Here is a 9,542-nt window from a genome sequence, read left to right as displayed (position 1 = left end):
AACCAGCCCAATCGTAACTATTAGTTTTTTAAATGCAAAAACCAAAAATTTGTTTTTAAAAAGTATTTGGTTTAATTTTACATGTAAAATAATTAAAAGTTATATTTTCGTAACTTTTAGAAACCTCTTTTTTTCTTCTATACAAAAAATCATTTTCAAAAGGGAAAATGATTTAGGAGGGTCACTACCTCTTATCCGTGTTCACATATTGTTAATTTCTTTTTTTTTGTACATAATAAAGCAATTAACTCGTTTTAACTGTTTAAATTACACCAATATTACCGGTTAATACATGTTTTAACCGGTAACTCGAAGGGAAAATGACTTAGGAGGGTAACTACCTCTTATCCGTGTTCACATATTAACAACTTCTTATTTTTTGTACATAAGAAAGCAAATAACTTGTTTTAACTATGTAACATCCCAACAATCATGACCAAAAATTTCGTTTTTAATTTAATACTAAAACCATAATTGTCAAACCTTTAATTTAATACTCCGGCATCGGGCCTCGCCCGGCATCAGGCCCCGCTTGACATCGAGCCCCGCTCGATATACAAATATGTCTCTCTTAGGCCCCGCCTGTCTCCGGGCCCCGCCCGCTAAACACATACATTCATATAACATGCTAACACATAAAGAAATACACTCTACTCTATCCCTGTCCTAAGAAACATACTCTGCTAATAATGAGATACGGAACTTCGTCCGTACTCAGCTAGTTCCAGCCAGGGCTTCAACAGTGCAATGTGAGTCTCCTTACTGTGTGAATGGGTCTAAGGCCACAATGCCAGCCCATGTAGTCTATGAGTAGGAAGACCCGGGGTTTAGCCCTAGGCATTGTATGCTAGTATGTTATTCCAGACCAAGGTCTGATGTAAAGGGTGCCCGAGGAATGTTTGCATGTTAGAGTATACTTGTTGTCTGTGTGATACTTGTATGTGCCTGGTAGAGAGGTAAGTATGGGCGAGGTCCCATATCTCATCACTAGCTAAGTACGGACGATGTTCTGTATCTCATTATTAGCAGAGTATGTTTCTTAGGACAGGGATACAGTAGAGTATGTTTCTTTATGTGTTAGCATGTTATATGATTGTATGTGTTTAGCGGGCGGGGGTCGGAGATAGGCGGGGCCTAAGAGAGACAGATCAGTATACCGAGCGGGGCTCGATGCCACGCGGGGCCTGATGTCGGAGTATTAAATTAATGGTTTGACAATTATGCTTTTAGTATTAAATTAAAAACGAAATTTTTGGTCATGATTTTTGGGATGTTACACAATTAAAACAAGTTAGTTGTTTTCTTATGTACAAAAAATAAGAAATTGCCAATATGTGAACACGGATAAGAGGTAGTTACCCTCCTAAGTCATTTTCCCTTTGAGTTACCGGTTAAAACATGTATTAGTCGGTAATATTGGTGTAATTTAAACAGTTAAAAACAAGTTAGTTGCTTTATTATATACAAAAAAGAAGAAGTTGTCAATATGTGAACACGGATAAGAGGTAGTTACCTTCCTAAGTCATTTTCCCTTTTCAAAAAGCTTTTATATTATCCAAACATCTTTTGATTTTTTTTTTTTTTTAAATCTAACAGGAATCTCAAACACCCTCTTAGTTACTTACAAAACCAATTTAAATCCTTGGTAAAATAAAATAAAAAGTGTATTAAAAACATTTTCTTTTTATATTTATCCATTAGAATTTTAATTTTTTTCTAAAATATCTTTTGATAACCATCAACCTTTGAATGGTAGAAAGCCTACATTTTACCTAAACCAAAGAGGTGTTTGGGATAACGTTTTCAGCTCTAAAGTCCTTTTTATAAAAAGAGTTTTTTCAAAATGAGTGGTTTAAAAAGTGTTTTGATTGAAAAAAAGACAAAAATTGCTTTTAAAAAACACAAAAGTTATAAAAAGTCACAATTTGTGACTTTTGGAATCAATCTTTTTTCCCTTACCCAAAAGTTGCTTTAGATTTTTATAGGTAAAAATAAAACCTAATTGAAATTTTTATATGTAAGTTTTTATTCACATGTAATCCAAATTAGATGTGATTGCGATGATATAGTTGTAAAAGAAGTCTATACAAATTAATTATCCATGATAATAGTAATTTTATTATTTTTCATGTGACGAATGAGATGACGTGATATATATATATATATATATATATATATATATATATATATATATATATATATATATATATATATATATATATATATATATATAATATTTGTAGGATATGTGTATTGTTGAAGTAAGTTCAAATAAAAACAGTAAATAGTGTGAAAACATAAAAACACTATGTTTATGATATTATTTTGTAATGAATATAGCATATGTGTATTGTTGAAGTAATTCTAATATGAATATTAACGTTTGATTAGTCATCTATTCATTACAGTGTTATTATTCTATTATAAACTTATGTATGTGCATTTTTGTAGTAAATTCTAATTTTAGTTTTAACTTGTGACTATTCATTTATTCGTTGTTGAATAATGACATGAAGTTATGGATACAAAACTCATTACACAATAATAACATAAAAATAATGTTTTTACGTTCTCACCCTCTACCCTAACCTCACCCTACTACCCCACATTTATGAAGCTGGAACGTGAAAACCTTTCCCTCTTTCTCTCTTCTTCTTTCATCTCTGTAGAACCGTCGGCAATGTCATCTTCTTCCAGCGAGGTCATCTTCTTCCAGAACTATTATCTTCCTCGGACGAGCTTCAAAAAACTCATCCAGATGTGGTTGATTTGGTCAATGTGGTTTAATTCTAAGATCTGACCTCAAAAGAAGCCTTACAGAGTAACGAAATTTCACCGGTGGTTGATGTGGTGAATCCAGATGTGGTTGTAATTTCAGCGGTGGTGAAATTTTAGAAGTCACCACCACTCTGTATGCTAAAACTCCCGCCGATTTGCACCTCGAAATTCATCATCGATAGTCAACCATTAAGTTGGATCCTAAATCAGGCACCATTGGAGCGACATGTATGGATATCAAAAAGGGACGGTGGCGGCGTAGATGGTTTTGTTGGGAAGATGTCACAGAGACTCGGAGGTGTCAATGTATGCAAATCGAGACCTTCAATAACTAAATCTTCAACAGCCTGTTGAGATCTGTAAATCTGAAATCGTTTTTGAAATTACCAAAGTTGAAATTGAAATCATTCTTGAAGTTAAAAGATGTAATCATTGAACTTTTTAAGGACCTTTAATGGTGGAGATGGGATATGTCGGAGAAGCTTGAGAGGGTTGCTGATTTTGCTTTGGGTGGTTACGATGGTTGATGCTCAAGATTCAAGAACACGGTTCAAATTAAGAAAAATAAAGTCATGTTGAAGGTGGGGGTAATCTGGTATGGTGGTCCACTTGTTTTTTTAGTTTTTTTTTATATTTAAATTAACAAACTAACAAAAAATAAATCAAAATATAAATAAAGAAGGGCATTATAGCCGTTTCAAGTTAGGAGGGATGAAACGTGCAGGATTTAAACAAATGAGGGACAATCCGAGTTACTTTTTGAAAAGAAGGACTAAACACGCTTTCTGACATGTGCACGGGGGACGATCGGTGTAATTTACCCAATAAATTGAAATAAATAATTTGTTAATATATTATGGAGATAATATATTAATTGGAAATAGTAATATTTAATTAATGTTTAATCATAAATTAATTAGAATTAACTTGGTGATTAAAAGAATTAATTGAAAGTGCAAGGATTGAAGTGCAATTGTTCAATAGTTGAATAAAATGCATTCTAGAACCCTCCTTGAGGCTATGGACAGTTTTAAGGAGCGTTTAGGGTTTCTAGAATTATCATTGGTGTATAATTAGGAAGCTGAATAATTACCCGGTTCAAAATAATATTATTTTATTGAGTTTGGGCTTATATAGGGTTTCTTGACTGCACTATATAAAGGCCCCTAGGGCTATGATTTTCGGTCTAACTCATACCTTAGAGAGATTGGTGATGTGTGATATTTGCATAATTAGTCATATGTTTAGCATACATTTTCATACATTTTTAGCTAATTATGTGCATAATGTGGACAAAAGGTACTTAATAATGCTTAAATTTTGTTTTCAGTCCAAAAGACATGCTTGGAAGTAAAAAGGAACAAGGAGAAGCAATTAGAAACCAAAAGAATGAAGAATGAGGAAAAGCACACTAACTCGGCGAGTCTGCGACGCTACTCGGCGAGTACCCAAGAATATTCCCGAAGATAAGTCCAGACTCCTGGCAATACACATATTCTACGCATCTACTCGGCGAGTTGGGTGACCTACTCGCCGAGTGGCCCATGTTTTGTGATAATTATAAATATCGAACCTTATTCCGAATTGGAGAGACTTCTGGCTTTTGGGGAGCTACACCTGTGATTGAAGAACCCTTTGGAGAGCTGAGAAACCCTAACCTTCGATCTTTTGAAGAATCAAGGAAATTTAGGTTACACATTCCACTTAATCTTAGGAATTAAGCATGTCTAGCCTAGTTGAATTTGTTTTTGAGTTTGTTTTTACTATAACCATGAGCTAAATTCGTATTGTTTCTGTTTAGGAAGACCAAGTTACTCCTATGGTTTAATTATTACTTTCTTTGATTGTTTATTGGTGATTTTATTAAATTAAGTTTGTTAAAGAACCTTATGCATTAACCACAACGATTTTCTGTTAATTGGAAGACAATTAAGCTGCATGAACATCTCTTAGTTGTTAACCTCATATGTTTATGTGAACACTTTATCATATGCCTAGGAATAATGAACATGAAACTAGGATTAATTAGAGAATGGGTAAATTAATGTGTGAGCTTGTTTGAGAAACCAACAAACAAGAGGTTAATTGAAACACAAACTTGATTAACAAATTACAAATCTTATTTAATCCAAATAATTGAACTAGGAAATTGATTAGTTTAAACAATTGGCCACTGCTTGAATTGATTAATTGTCTAAGGGTTAGTAGTAATGAACATGAACCTAACCACTATAGTTGGTGACCAATAACAATTGATTTATCACATAAATAACCATAGGAGTGAATTGGTTGGACCTAAACAAAAACCCTCTATCAAATTTGGTGAATTTGTTACTTGTCTTAGTTGTTTAGTTAATTAAGTGCTTAAGTGGTGTGTTTAAGTTTCTAGTCTTGTAAAACTAGAGAAAAACCCTTTTACTGTTATTACTTGCTTAGTTAAAATTAGTTATTAGTTTAATTTCTGTTCCCTGAGTTCGACACCCTGCTTATCCAACTATACCACTAAAATACAGGTTCACTGCCTTTGTGTGCTTAATTTATCAACTAAAAGTAGGAATAAAACAAGTGCATTATACACACATCAAGTTTTTGGCGCCGTTGCCGGGGAACGGTTCCAAAATTAAGTCTAATTCCTAATTTTATCGATCCTTTGTGTGAGTTTCTCTTGCACAAAGTTATTTTTCAGTAATATAGTAAGTAGGTTAGGTTTTAGAAATTATTAGTTTCTTTTTAGAAGTCTATTAATTAGTTTTAATTTTTTTTTGTTTTAAACAGGCTACTCGCCGAGTGCATTCGCACCTACTCGACGAGTACCCTGCTATTTGCCAAATTATTTTTCTTTTTCATTCTGTTTCATTTTTGTTGTTTTTACGCGTTTTTTCTTGTTTGTTTACAGTTGTTTCATGACCCGAGGATCTGATACACCTCTGGTCCCTACCCTCGAAGACCCGAAATCCGCACTAAGGATGAACAAAGGAAAAGCCGTTGGGGAGACCGTTGCTTCAAAGAATTCGCCACTAAAGAACCTCAAGTCCGTTTTCAGCAAGAAGAAGAGCAGCAAATCAGGAGCATCCAGCGCCTCTTTAACAATCGAAGACCCGATTAAAGAAGACACCGAGTACGAGTCCGAGGAAAAAGAGGAACCTACATACGAGCACGAATCCGATTTTGAGGACGATTTAGCTATCACTATGGATAATATCGATGAAGTCCCCATGGGGGAATGGAAGAAGAGGATGCGCGATGACACTGGCCCGAGACTTGTGCAGCCCGCAATTCCCGCAACTGCTGCTTTTGAGCTCAAGGGTCATATCCTAGCTTTACTTAAAGAAATCCCTTTCACTGTCAAAGATCATGAAGACGCCTACAAGCACTTAGATGAAGTTAATGATGTAGTTGATTATTTCAATGTTCCCAACGTGCCTCAGGAAACTCAGCTACTTCGCATGCTTCCGGTTACTTTGAAGGGTGCTGCAAAGGATTGGCTCAAGTCACTTCCCCCCGGATCCATCACTACATGGGCCTAACTGAAAGAAGATTTCATTGATCAATTTTGTCCACCATCCAAGATATCTAAGCTCAAGAAAGCTATAACCAACTTTGAATAACAAGCTGGAGAGTCACTATATGAGGCTTGGGAGAGGTAGAAGAGCTTGTTAATGAATTTCCCACATCACGACCTCAATAGTCAGCAAGAAGTCTCCATCTTTTATGATGGAGTAAATGTTACAACAAGGCAACTACTTGACTCGCAAGGTCCACTTACGAAGAAGGCACCTCCAGTGATAAAGCAGCTAATTGAAGAATTCTCTAAGCATTCTAGAGAATACCATAATCCAAGAAATGATGTAACAAGGGGGTCCGCCTATGCAGCTTCAGAAGACTTATCAGTAGTAATGACCATGTTGAAAAACATGGATAGGAGGATGGACAAAATGGACCAAACGATACATGCTATACGGGTGGGGTGTGAAAACTACAATGGGCCCCATCTTACTAGAGACTGCGACTTGGATGAAAATGGCAACAAGAAGGTGCAAGTATGTTACTCAAGTGGGGACCGATATGATGAAGATTGGTGAAAACCAAAGAAAGAGTGGCTCCCATATGAAGAGTACAAGAAGGCTAAGGAGGAGAAGTACAGGCAGAAAGGAAGAGGTTTTTACCAAAAGGAGGAGCCAACTCAAGAAAGAAAACCAAGTTTGGAAGAAATGCTTACCAAATTTGTAACTGCATCAGAAAAGAGACATAGTGATCATGATGTTGCAATTCAAGAAACAAGAACCATGCTTAGAAACCAGCAAGCATCTATTCACAACATAGAAACGCAGCTAGGACAACTTGCTTAACAAATCAACCAAAGATCACTGGGCGAACTTCCTAGTAAAACCGAAAATAACTGTAACATCCCAAATTTCGAGGCCAAAAATTTAATTTTTAGAATTTAACATTGATAAGCTAAAAATTAACTTGAAGATCGATTAGATCTATAAAAAAGGTAAAGAAATAAATGAGTAAACAGCAAGAACACAATAATGGATCAAAGATGTCGAATGATTAATCAACAACCCTCAGAAGAGCTCGATAAAGAACTTCTACTGTAGAGGATTAAAGGGTTTACAAGAACGATAAAGAAATCTGTAAAGCTATCGTAATTCCTATCGTCTTCTAGATCATTTTTTTAATATGCATGCAAGCACATTATTATATATTAAACCCTACAAGCTCACGGTTGGACAGGCCCAAACCGGAGCACAAAACTTGGACTATAAACCGAGCCCAATGACGCAATACAAATAAATCTGCTACCCAACAATCTCCCCCTTTGCGTCAATTGGAGCGAGATCATTACTTCTTGCTTGGGCCAGCAGCAGCAGGAACCTTCTTCTTTACAGTTTGAAACAGACGCGAGATAAGGGCGAGTATCGTCTGTCTGAATCGGATGTACCACTGAATCATGTCGTCAAAGTATTTGATATCATCCGCTGCATTTTCTTTACACCTGTGGATGATCCCCAGCACGTGCTCTAGACAAGCAGTGGTATAAAGATTTTTATCCGCTAAGGCAAAGAGACATTTCTGTCCTTCAGCCCTAGTGAACATGACCGAATTTCGCCTTGGGTCAATCTTTCCCATCTTCATCTGGTTCAGATCACTGGCTGAGCCAACAGGAGATATCTTCGGTTTCTTCTTGAAGACATTTCCAATCTCCTGATCCATCAGGGCGACCTCCATGATATAACATACCAACATCCTTTTGAGATGGTCAATGATTGGACCATATTCAGCTTCATTCGTCAAAAGGATGTTGTGCAGAACAATCCAGTCATGGGGGTTGAGGTTCAGTAGATCTGCTAAAGATATGAGATGTTCGATTTTTGTAGACCCTCTGATCACCCTAAACCGAATATTGATGAATCTCCCTTCAGAATATGGCTTCAAAACCCGAACGTTGACAATCTTCTGAGTGCTCCAGGTTTGATATTGTGGTTGAGCAGCCTTCAGATAGAACTCAATTAATTCCCGATCAACCTCCGGATGAGGATGAGGGACCTCGGCAACACAAGCGAAGGCGTGAAAGATGAACGCCTTTCGGGTTAAGGGCATGTCGAACTGCGAGTCGACAGAATTGTAGCAGTCGAAGGAGATCACCGGTTCGATCCATAGGATGCTCGGAGTATCGATAGCCTCCTTAATCATTCTCTCTCGAGTCCAAGCAGGGAAAAGAGTCTTCCTGCTCTCGAGGAGATCGTGGGCTTCTTTTTGTCTGCGTTCAGCTTCTCGCGCCACACGAACATTGTCATTATCAACATTGCGACTATTTTTGCGTTTCAGCAAGTCAGCAATGGTTTCGTTGTCTTCTTCCTCTTCATCCTCAGCTATCTTCTTTCCTTTATCCTTCACACCCGAACCAGAAGTTTAACCAGAAGGAGGTTCGGTTGTGTGAGCAGCTTTTGAGGAAGGAGGTGGTTTCGATCCGGACTTCACTTCTCCCCCTTGTTTTGGAGTGGACACGAAACTAGGTAGCCCTTCTATTTTACTGAGCAAATCTAGGGCAAGAGTGAGTTTTTCTGCAAGGGTTCGCCTCACAGAGTGGTTCATGATCGGATCGTGTGCTTCCAGGATGTTGGATATGGCAGAGTGTACATCCGAAACACATGTCTTGATGACCTCCCGTTCGGATCGAAGAGTGTCAAGTTGTTGCTGAGAGTTGGAAAGCTGAGCACTCTTGACCTTGAGGGCGGTGGTTTTGCTTGCAAGAACGTCCATCAACGAGTTTTCTGCGGCCAGATCCTCTTGGAGTTTAGAGAGGCACTCGTCGATGGAGGCACGAAGGGCCGAGTTGTCGTCATTGATTGATTGGCGAAGGGTGGCAAACGACTTCAACTCCGTGGAGACGAACGTGGCCAACCGTTGAACAATTAGTTCCAACGTTGTATTTGTAGCATCGACACTCTCCTATAAAGACTTTAACAAGGTAGAGGCGTCTGAGAATAGTTTATCGACTTTTTCGGTCGCTGCCTCACAAGCTTTCGTCGAGGCATCTATGGCGGCAGTGGCAGAAGCAACTGAATCTTGCTGAGCCCGGGAGAAGGCATCAACAATCTTCTGAAGAGCAGCTTCAGAAAGAGATGATTGAGAATTGGAGGAGGAAGCAATGAGCAAATCGACCTTCTCATGCAACTCCTTAAGGTGCTTCTTTGTTACTGGAGCATCCTCATCATCGTCGCTTTGCACCTGAAACGGACTGAAATAGACCGAAT

At 37.6% G+C, this 9,542-nt stretch overlaps 1 non-coding gene across 1 annotated transcript; it reads right to left on the bottom strand.

The window, feature by feature from the left end:
* Positions 1 to 6,353: 6,353 nt before the first annotated feature.
* Positions 6,354 to 6,460, bottom strand: LOC111900672 (small nucleolar RNA R71). Its single transcript, XR_002853261.1, has one exon. It is a non-coding gene; the product is annotated as a small nucleolar RNA R71 (small nucleolar RNA).
* Positions 6,461 to 9,542: the final 3,082 nt, after the last annotated feature.

This window comes from Lactuca sativa, chromosome 5 (assembly GCF_002870075.4).
Source record: "Lactuca sativa cultivar Salinas chromosome 5, Lsat_Salinas_v11, whole genome shotgun sequence".
Taxonomy (NCBI): domain Eukaryota; kingdom Viridiplantae; phylum Streptophyta; class Magnoliopsida; order Asterales; family Asteraceae; genus Lactuca; species Lactuca sativa.
This window is presented reverse-complemented; position numbering and strand designations above follow the sequence as displayed.